General features: G+C 51.8%; 6 pseudogenes; all 6 read left to right on the plus strand.

Annotated features, from left to right (window-relative positions):
• Positions 1-1,200: 1,200 nt before the first annotated feature.
• On the plus strand, positions 1,201-1,319 carry LOC114674630 (5S ribosomal RNA; annotated as a pseudogene).
• Positions 1,320-2,587: 1,268 nt separating this feature from the next.
• LOC114674633 (5S ribosomal RNA) lies at positions 2,588-2,707 on the plus strand (annotated as a pseudogene).
• A 3,843-nt stretch (positions 2,708-6,550) lies between these two features.
• Positions 6,551-6,669, plus strand: LOC114674947 (5S ribosomal RNA; annotated as a pseudogene).
• A 2,354-nt stretch (positions 6,670-9,023) lies between these two features.
• On the plus strand, positions 9,024-9,142 carry LOC114675540 (5S ribosomal RNA; annotated as a pseudogene).
• A 2,653-nt stretch (positions 9,143-11,795) lies between these two features.
• Positions 11,796-11,914, plus strand: LOC114675425 (5S ribosomal RNA; annotated as a pseudogene).
• A 2,601-nt stretch (positions 11,915-14,515) lies between these two features.
• LOC114674930 (5S ribosomal RNA) lies at positions 14,516-14,634 on the plus strand (annotated as a pseudogene).
• Positions 14,635-16,635: the final 2,001 nt, after the last annotated feature.

Consider the following 16,635-nt stretch of genomic DNA (forward strand, 5'->3'; position numbering starts at 1 on the left):
GGCATGCCTGGTGCCACCTCTCCCGCCAAATGTGCAGCGCACTCTGCAAATCAAGTGGTCCACCGCACCACACCAAGAGCACAGGGAGGTGGCAACAAAGAAAGGAGCCTATGAAAGCCACCTCCAAAGCAAGCAGTTAATCCAAGACAAAACCCATCTTGGTGCTCAGTTGCTCCTCTCGTATGGACCACCTGGCCATCCTATTCTGGCCCAGCCCAAGCCCCATCCACCCTATCCCAGGCTGGTCAAAAGGGCCCTGCCTACTGGAGCAGGGTGCTCCCTCTCCAAGTCTCTATCGCTCTCACTCTCTAGTTTCCTATCCCGCTCTCTTATGGGTTTGCCCCTAAACCCCATGCTACTAGTATCGCCTTCCGTCTGTCTCTCTGTCTCTTTCTCTTTCTCTGTACCTCTATCTTTCTCTGCCACTCTATTTCCCTATGCCCCTCCCCTTTCTCTCTCGATCGCTGTCTCTCTCCCTGCCTCGGTTTCAATCTCTCCATCCATCTCTTCCTTGCTCTCCATCAAGCCGTTTGTGTGGGCGTGCATGTGTGTATTTGTGTGTGTGTGTGTTTGTGTCTGTGTGTGTGCTCGCGTGTGTGTGAGTTCCTGTGCACATGCACCCGGGTGTGTCTGTGTGTGGGGCTGTGGATTTGCTCCTGGTGGTGGTGGTTTGTGTCTGGGTTCTCTCAGTCCCTCTCGCCAGGGATCAGGCTGCTGACTCTAGTGCCAGCCCATGGCAAATCAGGGCCATCCCCCAACTCCCAAACCCCCATGCTGTCTTGCCCACCAACCGGGTCTTGGTTGGGACAAGCACCCATGGTGGGGCGATATGAGAAAAAGACCACGTGAGGCTGGGCTGGCTGTTCACCCTTGGCCCGCCCTGATGGCTCTCAGTGGTTGGAGCAAGAGGGGGCCTCGCAGGAGCTACTGAGCGGCCAGGGATCCAGAGCAATATCTCCACAACAGGGTGGAGGATCCAACGGGGTCCCAGGATCATGGGCCCTGGAACCTCAGAGCACACCCTGTTCCGAGCAGGCCTGATGTGTTGGAAGCTGGGCAGTTCAGATGCCATGGGAAGGCTGCAGTTGAGGGGCTCTAGGGTCCTGATACGATCCTGGTGGCCTGGGTTGGTGGTGCCAGCTGGAAACAGGCTGGCATGGCTGGGCTGGGCTCTTGTTGCAGCCAGGCTCCTCTGCTGGTGTCTACGGCCATAACAACCTGATCATTCCTGAACTCTTCTGATCTCAGAAGCTAAGCAGGATCAGGCCTGGTTAGTACTTGGATGGGAGGCTGCCTGGGAATACTGGTTTCTGTAGCCTTTTTTGCTTTCTTTGTTGTCTTTCTTTCTTTTCTACCTTCCTTTCTTCCCTTGTCTCTCTCTCTTCTTTCTTTTATCTTTCTTTCTTTTCTTCTTTCTCTCTTTCTTCCTTCCTGTCTTTTTCTCTTTTTCCTTTTTTCTTTCTTTCTTTTCTTTCTTTCTGCTGTCTTTCTTCTTCTTTTTCTTTCTCCCTCCCTCCCTCCCTCCCTCCCTCCCTCCCTCCCTCCCTCCCTCCCTCCTTCCCTCCCTCCCTCCCTCCCTTCCTTCCTTCCTTCCTTCCTTCCTTCCTTCCTTCCTTCCTTCCTTCCTTCCTTCCTTCCTTCCTTCCTTCCTTCCTTCTTCCAGATGGAGTCTCACTCTATCACCCAGGATGGAGTGCAGTGGTATGATCTTGGCTCAGTGCAAGCTCCGCCTCCCGGGTTCACTACCTATTCCTGCCTCAGCCTCCTGAGCAGCGGGAACTACTGGTGCCCGTCCCCACATTGGGCTTAAGTTTTGTAGTTTTACTAGAAACCGGATTTCACCATGTAAGCCAGGCTGGTCTGGATCTCCTGACCTCGTGATCCACATGCCTCTGCCTCCCTAAGTGTTGGGATTACATTCGTGATCCACCCTGCCTGGCCTGCAATAGGCTTTTGTGGCTTCCCCCCTCCCTCCCTTCCCCCCTACTATTGCCATGCTTCCCAAACTCCCATGACTCTGCTCCCACTTTATCATGCCCCTACACTCCCGATGCAATTGGGGAACTCCTTCTGGTGCTGCACCACAAAAATACCAACAGGCAGCAGCATTCCACCACTTCTGCCTAGCTGTCGCCCCGCCAGGAGCCCAGTTCCAGCCTGAGAGGGCAAGGGGCCAGACCCCAAAAGCACAGGCCTGGGTGTTGGTGTTGTGAGATGAAGGCCATGTGCCGCTGGGCTGCCTGTTCGCCCTTGGCCAGGGCTGACGGCTCTGGCTGCGTGGAGCAAGAGGGGGCCTCACAGGAGCTCCTGAGCCAACATGGATCCAAAAGAATACCTCCCTGACGGGGCGGAGGAGCGGACAGTGTCCAAGGATCATGGGTCATGGGCCCTGACGCCTCAGAGCACTCCCTGTTCCGAGCGGGTCCAACATTGTGGAAGCTCAGGAGCTCGGGAGCTGGGGGAAGGCCGCGGGCAAGGGCTCTGGGGTCCGGATACGAGCCCAGAGGCCCCGGGCTGGTGTTGCCAGCTGGAAGCCAGCGGGCATGGCTGGGCCAGGCTCTTAGGGCAGCCAGGCGCCGCTGCCGGTGTCTAGGGCCATAGCCGCCAGAACGCACCCGATCTCGTCTGGTCTCGTGAAGCTAAGCAGGGTAGGACCTGGTTAGTACTTGGATAGGAGACCACCTGGGAATACTGAGTGCTGTAGTCTTTTTAGCTTTATTTCTTGTCTTTCTTTCTTTTTTCCTTCCTTTCTTTCCTACTCTCTCTCTTGTTTCTTTCTTTCTTTTCTTTCTTTCTCTCTTTCTTCTTTCTTTCTTTCTTTTTCTTTCTTCTTTGTTTCCATCTTTCTTTCTTTTCATTCTTTCTCACTCTCTCTTTGTTTCCTTCTTTCTTTCTTTCCTTCTGTCTTTCTTACTTTTCTTTCTCTTTCTCTCTTTCTTTCTTGTTTCTTTCCTTCTTTCTTTCTTTTCTTTCTTTCTTCATCTCTTTCTTGCATTCCTTTCTTCTTTCTTTGGTTTCTTCTTTCTTCTTTCTTTAATTCTTTCTTTCTTTTCTTTCTTTCTCTCTCTCTTTCTTTTGTACTTCTTTCTTTCCTTCTTTCTTTCCTTTCTCTCTTTCTTTCTTTCTTTCATTCTTTATTTCTTTTTTCTTTCTTTCTTGCTTTCTTACTCTTTCTTTCTTTCTTTCTTTCTTTCTTTCTTTCTTTCTTTCTTTCTTTCTTTCTTTGTCTTCTTTCTTCCCTTATTTCTTTCTTTCCTTCCTTCTTTCTTTCTTTTCTGTCTTTCTCTCTTTCTTCTTTCTATCCTTCTTTCTTTCTTTTCATTTTTTCTCTCCATTCCTTCCTTCCTTTCTTTTCTTTCTTTCTTCCCACTTTCTTTCTTCTTTGTTTCCACCTTTCTTTTCATTCTTTCTCTCTCTTTCTTTCCTTCCTTCTGTCTTGCTATTCATTCTTTCTCTGTTTCTTTCTTTCTTCTTTCTTTCTTTTCTTTGTTTCCTTCTTTCTTTCTTCCTCTCTTTCGTTTCTTCTTTCTTTTCTTTCTCTGTTTTTTCTTTCTTTGTTTCTTTCTTTTCATTTTCTCTCTCTCTCTTTCTTCCTTCTCTCTCTGTCTTTCATATTTCTTTCTTTTCCTCTTTCCTTTCTTTCTTTCTCCCTTTCTTACCTTTTTCTTTCTTTCTCTTTCTTTCTTCTTTCCTTTTTTCTTTCTGTCTTCTTTCTTCCCTTATTTCTTTCTTTCTTTCTTTCTTTCTTTCTTTCTTTCTTTCTTTCTTTCTTTCTTTCTTTCTTTCTTTCTTCTTTTTATCCTTCTTTCTTTCTTTTCTTTCTTTCTCTCCCTTCCTTCCTTCCTTTCTTCCTTCCTTCCTTTCTTTCCTTCCTTCCTTCTTTCTTTCTTCCTTCCTTTCTTTCTTTCTTCTTTCTTTCTTTCTTTCTTTCTTTCTTTCTTTCTTTCTTTCTTTCTTCCTTTCTTTTCTTTCTCTCTTTCTCTCTTTCTCCCTTTCTTCCTTTCTTCCTTTCTTCCTTTCTTCCTTTCTTTCTTTCTTTTTCTTTCTTTCTCTTCCAGAAGGGGTCTCACTCTGTCACTGAGGCTGGAGTGTAGTGGCGTGATCTCGGCTCACTAAAAGCCTGGGCTCCCTGGTTCTCGCCATTCTCCTGACTCAGTCTCACAAGCACCTGGGACTGCAGGTGCCTGCCACCATGCCCGGCTCATGTTTTGTAGTTTTAGCAGAGATGGGGTTTCACTGTATTAACCAGGTTGGTCTAGATCTCCTGATCTCATGATCCACCTGCCTCAGCATCCCAAAATCCTGGGATTACAGGCGTGATCCACCATGCACAGCCTGCTGTAGGGTTTTGTGGCTTCCACCCTCCCTCCCTTCCCCATACTGTCGTCATTATTCCCAACCTCTCCTGAGTCTGCTCCCCAATCATCACGCCCCTACACCCCCACCGCATCTGGGGACATCCTTCTGGGTTGAGCCACCAAAGCACCACCGAGCAGCAACATTTCACCGTTTCTGCTTAGCCTTCGCCCAGCCAGGAGCCTGGCTCCAGGCTGACAGGGCAGGGGGCCGGAGCCCCAAGGCTCAGGCTCTGGTTTTGACGTTGTGAGAAAAATGCCATGCGCTGCTGGGCCGCATGTTCACCCTTGGACAACCCTGACGGCTCTGGCTGGCTGGGGCTAGAGGGGAACTTGCTGGAGCTCCAGAGCCACCAGGGATCCCAAAATATACCTCCGCGACATGGCGGAGGACCGTACTGTGTCCCAGGATCGTGGGCCCTGGGCCCTGACCCCTCAGAGTGCTCCCTGTTATGAACAGGCCCAACATGGTGGAAACTTGTGACCTCGGGAGCTGGTGGAAGGCCGCGCGCCAGCGCCTCACGGGTCCAGATACGAGCCTGGAGGCCACGGCCTGGCAGTGCTGGCTTGAAGCCAGCGGGCATGACTGGGCCGGGCTCTTGGGACAGCCAGGCACCTCTGCCCACGTCTATGGCTATACCACGCTGAACGCGCCCGATCTCGTCTGTTCTTGGAAGCTAAGCATGGTCCGGCCTGTTTAGGACTTGCATGGCAGACCATCTGGGAATACCAGGTGCTGTAGGTTTTTGGCTTTCTTTCTTGTTTTTCTTTCTTTTCTACCTTCCTTTCTTCCCTTCTCTCTGTCCTTTCTTTCTTTTGTTCCTTCCTTCTTTCTTTTCTTTCACTCTTTCTCTCTTCTTTCTTTCTTCTTTCCTTCTTTCTTTCTTTTCTTTCTTTTTTTCTCTCTCTCTTTCCATCTTTCTTTCTTTCCTTTCTTTCTTTTTCTCTTTCTTTCTTCTTTCTTTCCTTCTTTCTTTCTTTGGTTTGTCTCTTTCTTTATTTCTCCTTTCTTTAATTCTTTCTTTCTTTTCTCTTTCTCTCTCTTTCCTTTATTTCTTCCTTTCTTTCTTCTTTCTTTCCTTCTTTCCTTCCTTCCTTCCTTCCCTCTTTCTTCTCTTTCTTTCTTTCTTTCTCTCTCTCTCTCTCTCTCTTTCTTTCTTTCTTTCTTTCTTTCTTTCTTTCTTTCTTTCTTTCTTTCTTTCTTTCTTTCTTTCTTTCTTTCTTTCTTTCTTTCTTTCTTTCTTTCTTTCTTTCTTTCTTTTCTTTCTCTTCCAAAAGCGGTCTCGCTCTGTCACCAAGGCTGGAGTGCAGTGACGTGATCTCAGGTCACTTCATGCTCCACCTCCCGGGAAAACTCTATTCTCTTGCTTCTGTCTCCCAAGCTGCTGGGAATACACTTGCCCGCTACCATGCCCGGGTCATGTTTTGTAGTTTTAGTAGACACAGGGTTTCACCGTGTAAGCTAGGTTGGTCTGGATCTCCTGACCTCATGATCCACATGTCTCTGACACCCAAAGTGATGGGATTACATTTGTGTTCCCCTCCGTCCAGCCTGCAGTAGGTTTTTGTGGCTTCCCCCTTCCCTCCCGTCCCTGTATTATCGCCATGCTTCCCAACCTCCCCTGACTCTGTTCCCCCTTTATTGCGCCCCTACACCCCTGACGCACCCAGGGAACTCCCTCTGGTGGTGCACCACCAAAGTGCCATCGGGCAGCAGCGTTCCACGACTTTCGCCTAGCCACCGCCCCACCAAGAGCTCTGCTCCAGCCTGGGAAGGCAGGGGGCCGGACTACAATGGTGTAGGCCCGGGTGTTGGAGTTGTGAGAAAATGTCCATGCGCCTCTGGGCTGCTTGTTCGCTCACGTCAGCCCTGATGGCTGTTGCTGTGTGGGGCAAGAGTGGGCCTCGCAGGAGCCCCTAAGCCACCAGGGATACAAAAGAATTCCTCTGCGACAGGGTGGAGGAACGGACGGTGTCCCAGGATCGTGGTCCCTGGGCCCTGACACCTTGGAGCACTCCCTGTTCTGGGCGGGCCAGATATGGTGGAAGCTCGGGAGCTCAGGAGCCAGCAGGCCATTGGCTAGCGGCTCCAGCATCCCAATACGAGCCCAGAGGCCCCGGGCTGGTGGTACCGGCTGGAAACTGGCGGGCATGGCTGGGCCAGGCTCTTGTGGCAGCCAGGCGCCTCTGCTAGCGTCTATGGCCATACCACCCTGAACGCGCGAGATCTCCTCTGATCACAGAAGCTAAGCAGGGTAGGACCTTGTTAGTATTTGGATGGGATACCACCAGGGAATACAGGGTGCCATAGACTTTTTTGCTTTCTTGTCTTTCTTTTTTTCCATATTCCTTTCTTTCCTTCTCTCTCTCTCTATTCTTTCTTTCTTTTCTTTCTTTCTCTCTTTCTTTCCCTCTTTCTTTTTCTTTCTCTCTTTCTTTTTTCTTTCCTTCTTTCTTTCTTTCTTCTTTCTTTCCCTCTTTCTTCTTTCTTTCCTTATTTCTTTCTTTTCTTTCTCCTTCCTTCCTTCCGTCCGTCCTTCCTTCCTTCCTTCCTTCCTTCCTTCCTTCCTTCCTTCCTTCCTTCCTTCCTTCCTTCCTTCCTTCCTTCCTTCTTTCTTTCTTTTTCTTCTAGACGGAGTCTCACTCTATCACCAAGGGTGGAGTGCAGTGGCATGATCTTGGCTCTCTTCATGCTCTATCTCCCATGTTCACGCAATTCTCCTGTCTCATCCTCCTGAGCAATGGGGACTATAGGCACCTTCCCCCACGACGGCCCCATGTTTTGTCGTTTTAGCAGAGATGAGGTTTCACCGTGTTAGCCAGGCTGGTCTGCATCTCCTGACCTCATGATCCACACTCCTCAGATTCTCAACATGCTGTGGGTGCAGCCATGGTCCGTGGAGCCTGGCCTGCTGTAGTCTTTTGTGGTTTCAACCATCCCTCCCTTTCCCCTACTGTCACCATGTCTCCCAACTTCCCCAGATTCTGCTCCCAGTTTATCACCCTCCTACAATACCTCCGCAGCCGGGAATGTCCTTTTGGGGGTCCGCCACCAAAGTAAAACTGGCAGCAGCCTCCCACCGCTTCCACCTCGCCGTCGCCATGCCAGGAGCCTGAGTCCATCCTAGGAGGTCACGGGGCCAGACCATAAAGGCGCAGGTGCAGGTTCCCTGTCGTTCGCGCTGCCTCCCTGCCCCCGGAATGCCCAGGAGATTCAATGCACTCATCAGGCACCACCGCAAACTTCCAAACATGGGGAAGGGGCGGCAGGGGAAGTGGGTGCCACACTCACCAACCAAGACCTCTGCTCCACAACGCAGGGGCTGCTTTATCAGGGGGAAGGACATTGCTTTGCCAGCCACCAGGAAAACAGACCCTGTGAATCTGGATTCCATTGCCACCAATTTCGTGTAAACTCCAGTCCTAAGGACATGCCAGAGACCCAGGCCTTGGGCAATGTATGCATGCCTGGTGCCACGGCTCCCGCCAAATGGATGGATGAACTCTGCAAATCTAGGGGCCCAATGCACCGCACCAGGAGCACAGGGAATCGCCAACATAGGAAGGAGCCTACGAAACTCACCTCCAAAATAAGCCATTAATCAAAGACAACACCCATATCAGCGCTGTGTTGCTCCTCTTGCATGCATGGCCTGGCCACCTTGTCCTGGCCCAGCCCAGGCTCCCTCCACCCTATCCCGGTCTGCTCAAAAGGGCCCTGCCTACAGGAGCAGGGCACTCCATCTTCAAGGCTTTATCACTCTCGCTTTTTAGCTCCCTCCCCCTCTCTCTTCTGGGTTTGCCCCTGCACCTCCCACTACGTCTGTTGCCTTCCCTCTGTCTCTCTGTCTCTCTCTCTCTTTCTGTATCCCACTCTCTTTCTCTGAATCTCTGTCTGTCTGTTTCCCTCTACCCTTCCCCTGTCTCTCGATGGATGTCTCACTCCCTCCTTTGGTTCCAATCTCTCCATCCATCTCTTCCTTGCTCTCCTTCAAGCCGTTTGTGTGTACGTGCATGTGTGCATGTGTGTGTGTGTTTCTGTGTGTGTGTGCTTGCCTGTGTGTGTTCCCGAGTGCGAGAGCCTGGGTGTGTCTGCGTGTGGGGCTGTGGATTTGCTCCTGGTGGTGGTGGCGTGTGTCTGGGTTTCTCTCAGCCCCTCTTGCTGGAGATCAGGGTGCCAGTTCTAGTGCCAACCAGGGGCAAAGCAGGGCCACCCCGAAACCTGAACCCCCCATGCCCTGTTGCCCACCGGCCGGGTCTTGGTCGGGATAAACAACCATAGTGTCAGTGTTGTGAGAAAAAGTCCATGTGCAGCTCAGCCGCCGGTTCACCCTTGGCCAGCCCTTATGGCTCTAGCTTGTGGGGCAAGAGAGGGCCTCTCAGGAGCTCGTGAGTCACCGGGATCCAAAAGAGTACCTCCATGACAGGGCGGAGGACTGGACGGGGTCCCAGGATTCTGGGCCCTGGGCCCTGATGCCTGGGAGCATTCCCCGTTCCAAGCAGGCCCAACATGGTGGAAGCTCGGGAGCTCGGGAGCCAGAGAAGGCCGCGGGCCAACGTCTTAGCGTTCCCTATCCTAGCCTGGTGTCCCCAGGCTGACGGTGCCAGCTGGAAGCTGACAGGCATGGCTGGGCTGGGCTCTTGGGGCAGCTAGGTGCCTCTGCCAGCGTCTACAGCCAAACTACCCTGAATGCACCTGATCTCGTCTAATCTCAGAAGCTGAGCATGGTCGGATCTGGTTAGCACTTGTATGGGAGACCACCTGGGAATACTGGGTGCTGTAGGCTATTTTGCTTTCTTTCTTGTCTTTCTTTCTTTTCTACCTTCGTTTCTTTCCTTCTCTCTCTCTTCTTTCTTTTTCTTTGTCTCTTTCTTTCTTTCTTCTTTATTTCCTTCTTTCCTTCTATTCTTTCTTTCCCTCTTTATTTTCTTTGTCTCTCTTTCTTTCTTCTTTCTTTCCTACTTTCTTTCTTTTCTCTTTCTTTCTCTCTCCATTTCTTTCTTCCTTTCTTTCTCTCCTTCTTTCTTTCTTTTTTCTTTCTTTCTTCTTGCTGTCCTTCTTTCTTCCATTTCTTTCTCTCTCTCTCTTTCTTTCTATCTTTCTTTCTTTTATTTCCTTCTTTCCTTATCTTCTTTCTCCCTTCCTTTCTTTCTATCTTTCTGTTTTCTTTCTTTCTTTTTCTTTCTTTCTTCTTTCTTCCCTTCTTTCTTTCTTTCCTTCCTTCTTTCTGTCTTTCTTTTCTTTCTTTCTTTCCTTCCTTCTTTCTTTGTTTCTTTCTTCTTTGTTTCCTTCTTTCTTTTCTTTCTTTCTCTCTGTTTCTTTTTTCTTTCATCCTTCCTTCCTTTCTTCCTTTGTTTTTCCTTCCTTCCTTCCTTCCTTCCTTCCTTCCTTCCTTCCTTCCTTCCTTCCTTCCTTCCTTCCCTTCCTTCCTTCCTTCCTTCCTTCCTTCCTTCCTTCCTTCCTTCCTTCCTTCCTTCCTTCCTTCCTTCCTTCCTTCTTTCTTTTTCTTCCAGATGGAGGTTCGCTCTGTCACCCAGGCTGGAGTGCAGTGGCGCGATCTCAGCTCACTGAAAGCTCGGCCTCCCGGGTTCACGCCATCTTCCTGTCTCAGTCTCCCGAGCACCCGGGACTGCAGTCGCTAGCCACCATGCCCAGCTCATGTTTTGTAGTTTTTGTAGAGACGAGTTTTCACTGTATTAGCCAGGCTGGTATACATCCCCTGATCTTGTGATCTACCTTCCTTGGCATCCAAAAGTCCTGGCATTATAAGTGTAATCCAATGTGCCCAGCTTGCTGTAGGCTTTTGTGGCTTCCCCCTCCCTCCCTTCCCCCTACTGTTGCCATGCTTCCCAACCACCCCTGACTCTGCTCCCCCTTAATCGCCCACCTACACCCCAGCCACAACTGGGGATCTCCTGCTGGGTGTTCGCACAGAAACACCACCAGGCAGCAGCATCCCACCACTTCCTCCTCGCCACCACCCTCTCAGGACCCATTCTTCAGCCCTGGAGGGCAGGGGACCAGACCTCAAAAGCGCAGGCGGGGGTTCCCTGCTGTTCGCACTGCCTTCCTGCTACCGGAATGCCCAGGCGATTCAATGCATTCATAGGGCACCGCCACAACCTTCCAGTCCAGGGGAAGGGGCAGGCAGGGGCAGCGGGTGCCACACACACCAGCCAAGAACTCCGCTCCAGATCGCAGGGGCCACTTTATCTGGAGGAAGGACATTGCTTTGCCAGCCACCAGGAAAGTAGTCCCTGTGCAACCAGATTCCACTGCCAGCAACTTCATGTAAGCTAGAGCCCCGAGGACATGCCAGAGACCTAGGCCTTGGGCCCAGTGGGCACGCCCGGTTCCACGACTCCCGCCAAATGGGCGGGTGCCCTCAGCTAATCAAGGGGCCCGATGCACCACACCAAGAGTGCAGGGAGGTGCCAACAAAGGAAGGAGACTATGAAACCCACTTACAAAGAGAGAAATTAATCCATGACAAAACCCGTCTCAGCGCTCCGTTGCTCTTTTCATATGGACGGCCTTGACACACTATTCTGGCCCAGCCCAAGCCCCCTCCACCCTAACCCGGCCGGATCAAGAGGGCCCTGCCTACTGGAGCAGGGCGCTCTCTCTCCAAGGCTCTATCGCTCTAGCTGTCTAGCTCCCTCCGCCTCTCTCTTCTGGGTTTGCCTCTGCACCTTGCGCTACTTCTGTTGCTTTCCCTTTGTATCTCTGTCTCTCTCTCTTTCTCTGTCTCTCTCTGTTTCTCTGAATCTTGGTCTGTCTCTTTCCCTCTCTCGCTTGCTGTCTCTCTCCCTCCCTCAGTTTCAATCTCTCCATTCATTTCTTCCTTGCTCTACTTCCAGCCGTTTGTGTGTGCGTGCATGTGTGTGTGCGTGTGTGTGTGTGTCTGTGTATGAGCCACAGCCCCTCCTGCTGGGGATCAGATTGCCGGCTGTAGTGCCAGCCTGGGGCAAAGCAGGGCCTTCCCCCAACCCCCAACAGCCCACGCCATCTTGCTCACCGGCCAGATCTTGGTCGGGACAAGCTACCATGGTGGGGGAGTTGTGGGAAAAAGACCACACGCAGCTGGACTGGCTGTTCACACGTCGCCAGCCCAGACGGCGCTGGGTGGTTGGGGCAAGAGGGGGCCTCATAGGCGCTCCTGAGCGGCCAGGGATCCAAAAGAATGATGCCATGGCAGGGTTGAGGACCAGACAGAGTCCCAGGATCATCGGCCCTTGGCCCTGATGCCTTGGAGCACTCCCTGTTCCAAGCAGGCTAACCTGGTGGAAGTTTGGGAGGTCGGGAGCCAGGGGATGGCTGTGGTCAAGTGGTTTGGGGGTCCCGATAGAAGCCCAGAGGCCCCGGGCTGGCAGTGCCAACTGGAAGCCGGCGGACATTGCTGGGCTGGGCTCTTGGGGCACCCAGGTGCCTCTGCTGGCATGTTTGGCCATATCACCCTGAACTTGCCCGATCTCGTCTGATCTCGGAAGCTAAGCAGGGTCATGCCTGGTTAGTACTTGGGTGGGAGACTGCCTGGAAATACCGGGTGCTGTAGGCTTTCTTGTCTTTCTTTCCATTCTACCTTCCTTTCTTCCATTCTCTCTCTCTTTCTTCTTTCTCTCTCTCTTTCTTTCTTTCTTTCTTTTTCTTTCTTTCTTTCTTTCTTTCTTTCTTTCTTTCTTTCTTTCTTTCTTTCTTCTTTCTTTCTTTCTTTCTTTCTTTCTTTCTTTCTTTCTTTCTTTCTTTCTTCTTTCTTTCTCTCTTCTTTCTTCTTTCCTTCTTTTCTTTCATTATTTCTCTGTCCCTTCCTTAATTTCTTCTTACTTTTCTTTCTTTCCCTCTTTCCTTCTTTCTTACTTTCTTCTTTGTCTCCTTTATTTCTTTTCTTTCTTTCTCTCTCTTTCTTCCGTTTTTCTTTTTCTTTCTCTCTTTCTTTCTTCTTTCTTTCCTTCTTTCTTGTCTTTCTTTCTTAATTTCTTTCTTCTTTCTTTAATTCTTTCTTTCTTTTCTTTCTCTCTTTCTTTCTTTCTTTTTCTTTCTTTCCTTCTTCCTTTCTTTTCTTTCTTTCTGTTTCTCTCTCTCTTTCTTTCTTACTTTCTTCCTTTCCTTCTTTTTCTTACAAATGGAATCTCACAATGTCACCCAGCCTGGAGTGCAGTGGTGCAATCTCGGCTCACTGCAAGCTCCACCTCCTGGGTTCACGCCATTATCCTGTCTCAGCCTCCCAAGAAGCGGGGAATACAGGCACCCGCCACCACACCCGGGTCATGTTTTGTAGTTTTAGTAGAGACAGGGTTTCTCCATGTTAGCCAGGCTTGTCTGGGTCTCCTGACCTCGTGATCCATTCTCCTTGGATTCCCAAAATGCTGGGATTACAAGTATGATTCACCATTCCAGGCCTGCTGAAGGCTTTTGTGGCTTCCCCTCTCCCTCCTTTTCTCCTACTGTAGACATGTTTCCCAACCTCCCCTGACTCTGCTCCCACTTTATGGAACTCCTATACCTCTACCGCAGCCAGGGACTTCCTCTTGGGTGTTCGCCATGAAAGCACAACCAGGCAGCAGCCTCCCACCACTTCTGCCTGGCCACCACCAAGCCAGGAGCCCGAGTCCATCCCGGGAGTGCAGGGGGCGGGACAATAATGGGGCAGACGCAGTTTCCCTGCTGTTCGATGTGCCTTCCCGCTCCCAGAATGCCCAGGTGATTCAATCCACTCATCCGGTGCCATTGCAACCTTCCAATCCTGGGGAAGGGGCGGGCGGGTGCAGCAGATGCCACACACGCCAGAAAAGACCTCTGCTCCAGAACGCACGGGCCGCTTTATCCAGGGGAAGGACATTGCTTTCCCAGCCACCAGGAACATAGTCCCTGTGCACCCCGATACCCATTGCCACAAACTTCATGTAGACTCCAGTCCCAAGGACATGCAAGAGACCCAGCCCTTGGGCCCCGTGGGCACACCCAGTGCCACGGCTCCTTCCATACGAGCGGGCAACTCTGCAAATTAAGTGACCCACTGAACAGCACCAAGAGGACAGGGAGGTGCCAACAAAGAAGGAGCCTCCAACACCCACCTCCAAAGCAAGCAATTAATCCAAGGGAAAACCTGTCACAGTGCTTCCATGCTCCTCTCACATGAACGGCCTGGCCATCCTGTTCTGGTCCAGCCCAAGCCACCTCCACCCTATCCCGGCCTGCTCAAAAGGTCCCTGCCTAATTGAGCAGGGTGCTCCCTCTCCAAGGCTCTATCACTCTTTCTGTCTACCTCCCAACCCCTCTCTCTTCTGGATTTGCCCCGCAACTTGCGATATTTCTGTCACCTACACTCTGTCTCTCTGTCTCTCTCTCTTTCTCTGTCCCTCTCTCTTTCTCTGCCTCTCTGTATGACTCTTTCCCTGCTCCGCTCCCCTGTCTCTCTCGATTGCTGTCTCTATCCTTCCCTCAGTTTCAATCTCTCCATCCATCTCTTCATTGCTCTACTTCAAGCCGTTTGTGTGTGCGTGCATGTGTGTGTGTGTGTGTGTCTGTGTACCTGTGCTCACGCGTGTGTGGGTTCCCACGCACGAGCGCCCAGGTGTGTCTGTCTGGGGCTGTAGATTTGCTCCCTGTGGTGGTGGGGTGTGTCTGGTTTTCTCTCAGCCCCTCTCACTGGGGATCAGGCTGCCAGGTCTTGTGCCAGCCTGGGGCAGAGGAGAGCATTCCCCAACCCCGAACCCCCCCCACGTCCTCTTGCCCACCAGCCGGGTCTTGGTCAGAACAAGCGACCGTGGTTGGGGCTTTGTGAGAAAAAGGTCACGCGCGGCTGAGCAGGCTGTTAGAACTTGGCCAGTCCTGATGGCTCTGTGTGGGTGCTTCAAGTGGGGGTCTTGCAGGACTTCCTGAGTGGCCAGGGATCCAAAAGAATACCTCCATGACGGGGCAGAGGACGGGACGGTGTCCCAGGATCGTGGACCCTGGACCCTGACACCTCGGAGCACTCCCTGTTCTGAGCCGGCCTGACGTGGTGGAAACTCGGGAACTCCAGAGCCGGGGGAAGGCAGCGGGCCAGCTGCTTGGGGGTCCAGATCCGAACCCGGGTGCGCCGGGCTGGCGGCACTGGCTAGAAGCTGGCGGGCATGGCTGGGCCAGGCTCTTGGGGCAGCCAGGCACCACTGCTGGCGTCTATGGCCATACCACACTGAACTCGCCCGATCTCATCGGATCTCAGAAGCTAAGTGGTGTCGGGCCTGGTTAGTACTTGGATGGGAGACCATCTGGGTATACTGGGTGCTGCAGGTCTTTTTGCTTTGTTTCTTGACTTTCTTTCTTTTCTACCTTCCTTTCTTCCTTTCTCTGTCTCTTCTTTCTTTCTTTCTTTTCCTTCCTTCCTTCCTTCCTTCCTTCCTTCCTTCCTTCCTTCCTTCCTTCCTTCCTTCCTTCCTTCCTTCCTTCCTTCCTTCCTTCCTTTCTTTCTTTCTTTCTTTCTTTCTTTCTTTCTTTCTTTCTTTCTTTCTTTCTTTCTTTCTTTCTTTCTTTCTTTCTTTCTTTCTTTCTTTCTTTCTTTCATCTTTCTTTTTCTTCCAGACAGAGTCTCGCTCTGTCACCCAGGCTGCAGTGCAGTGGCGCAATCTCAGCTCACTGCATGCTCGGCATCCCAGGTTCGCACCATTTTCCTGCCTCAGCCTCCCGACCGCCTGGGACTATAGGCGCCCTCCAGCATGCCCAGCTCATATATTGTAGTTTCAGTAGAGACGGGGTTTCACCATGTTAGCCAGGCTAGTCTGGATCTCCTGACCTCGTGATCCACCCGCCTCGGCCTCCCAAAGTGCTGGGATTACGGGCATGATCCACCACATACCGTAGGCTTTTGTGGCTTTCCCCCTCCCTCCCTTCCCCCTACTGTCGCCATGCTTCCCAACCTCCCCTGACTCTGCTCCCACTTTATGGCCTGCCTACACCCCCGCCACAGCCAGGGACCTCCTCCTGGGGGTCCTCCACCAAAATACCACTGGGAAGCAGCATCCCACTACTTCCGCCTTGCCGCCGACCAGTCAGGAGCCTGTACAGGTGCGGGTTCCCTGCCATTCATGGTACCTTCCTGCTCTGGAATACCCAGGTGATTCAGTCTACTCATCCTTCGCTGCCCTCCAATTTGGGGGAAGGGGAGGGCAGGGGCAGCAGGTGCCACACACGCTAGCCAAGACCTCTGCTCCAGAATGCAGGGCTGCTTTATTTGGGAGAAGGACATTGCCTCACCATCCACTGGGAAAACAGTTGCTGTGCACCCAGATTCTTATTGCCACCAACTTCGTGTAAATTCCAGTCCCGAGGACACACCAGAGACCCAGGCCTCAGGACCAGTGGGCACGCCCACTGACACGGCTCCTGCCAATCGGGCGGGCGCACTCTGCAGATCAATGTGACCACCGCACCACACCAAGAACATTACGAGATGCCAACAAAGGAAAGAGCCTAGGAAACGCACCTCCAAAGCAAGTAATTTATCCAGGACAAAACCCCTCTAGGCGCTCCATTGCTCCTCTTGCATGGACGGCCTGTCCACCCTGTTCTGGCCCAGTCCAATGGCCTGCTCAAAAGGACCCTGCCTACCAGAGCAGGGTGCTCCTTCTCCAAGGCTCTATCAATCTCGCTCTTTACCTCCCTGTGCCTCTCTTTTCTGGATTTGCCCCTGCACCTCACGCTACTTCTGTCACCTTCCCTCTGTCTCTCTGTCTCTCTCTCTTTCTCTGTCCCTCTCTCTTTCTCCGCCTCTCTGTACATCTCTTTCCCTCTCCACTTCCCCTGTCTCTCTCAATCACTGTATCTCTCCCTCCCTCGATTTCAATCTCTCCATCCATCTCTTCCTTCATCTCCTTCAAGTCATTTGTGTGTGTGTGCACTTGTGTGTGTGCGTGTGTGTATGCATGTGTCAGTGTGTGTGCTCGCATGCGTGCAATTTATCGTGCATGTGTGTCCATGTGTGTCTGTGTGTTGGGCTGTGGATTTGCTCCTGGTGGTGGTGGGGTGTGTCTGGGTTTCTCTCAGCCCCTCTCGCCGGGGATCAGGCTGCTGGACCTAGTGCCAACCCGGGGCAAACCAGGGCCATCCCGCAACCCACAACCCCCCACTCTCTTGCCCACTGGCCGGGTCTTGGTTTTGACAAGCAACTGTGGTGGGGGCGGTGTGAGAGAAAGACCATGTGAGATGTGTCCGGCTGTTGTCCCTTGGACAGCCCTGATGGCTCTGATTTGGTGGATCAAGAGGGGGCCTCGCAGGAGCTACTGAGCGGCCAGGTATCCA

Source organism: Macaca mulatta, chromosome 1 (assembly GCF_049350105.2).
Source record: "Macaca mulatta isolate MMU2019108-1 chromosome 1, T2T-MMU8v2.0, whole genome shotgun sequence".
Lineage (NCBI taxonomy): Eukaryota > Metazoa > Chordata > Mammalia > Primates > Cercopithecidae > Macaca > Macaca mulatta.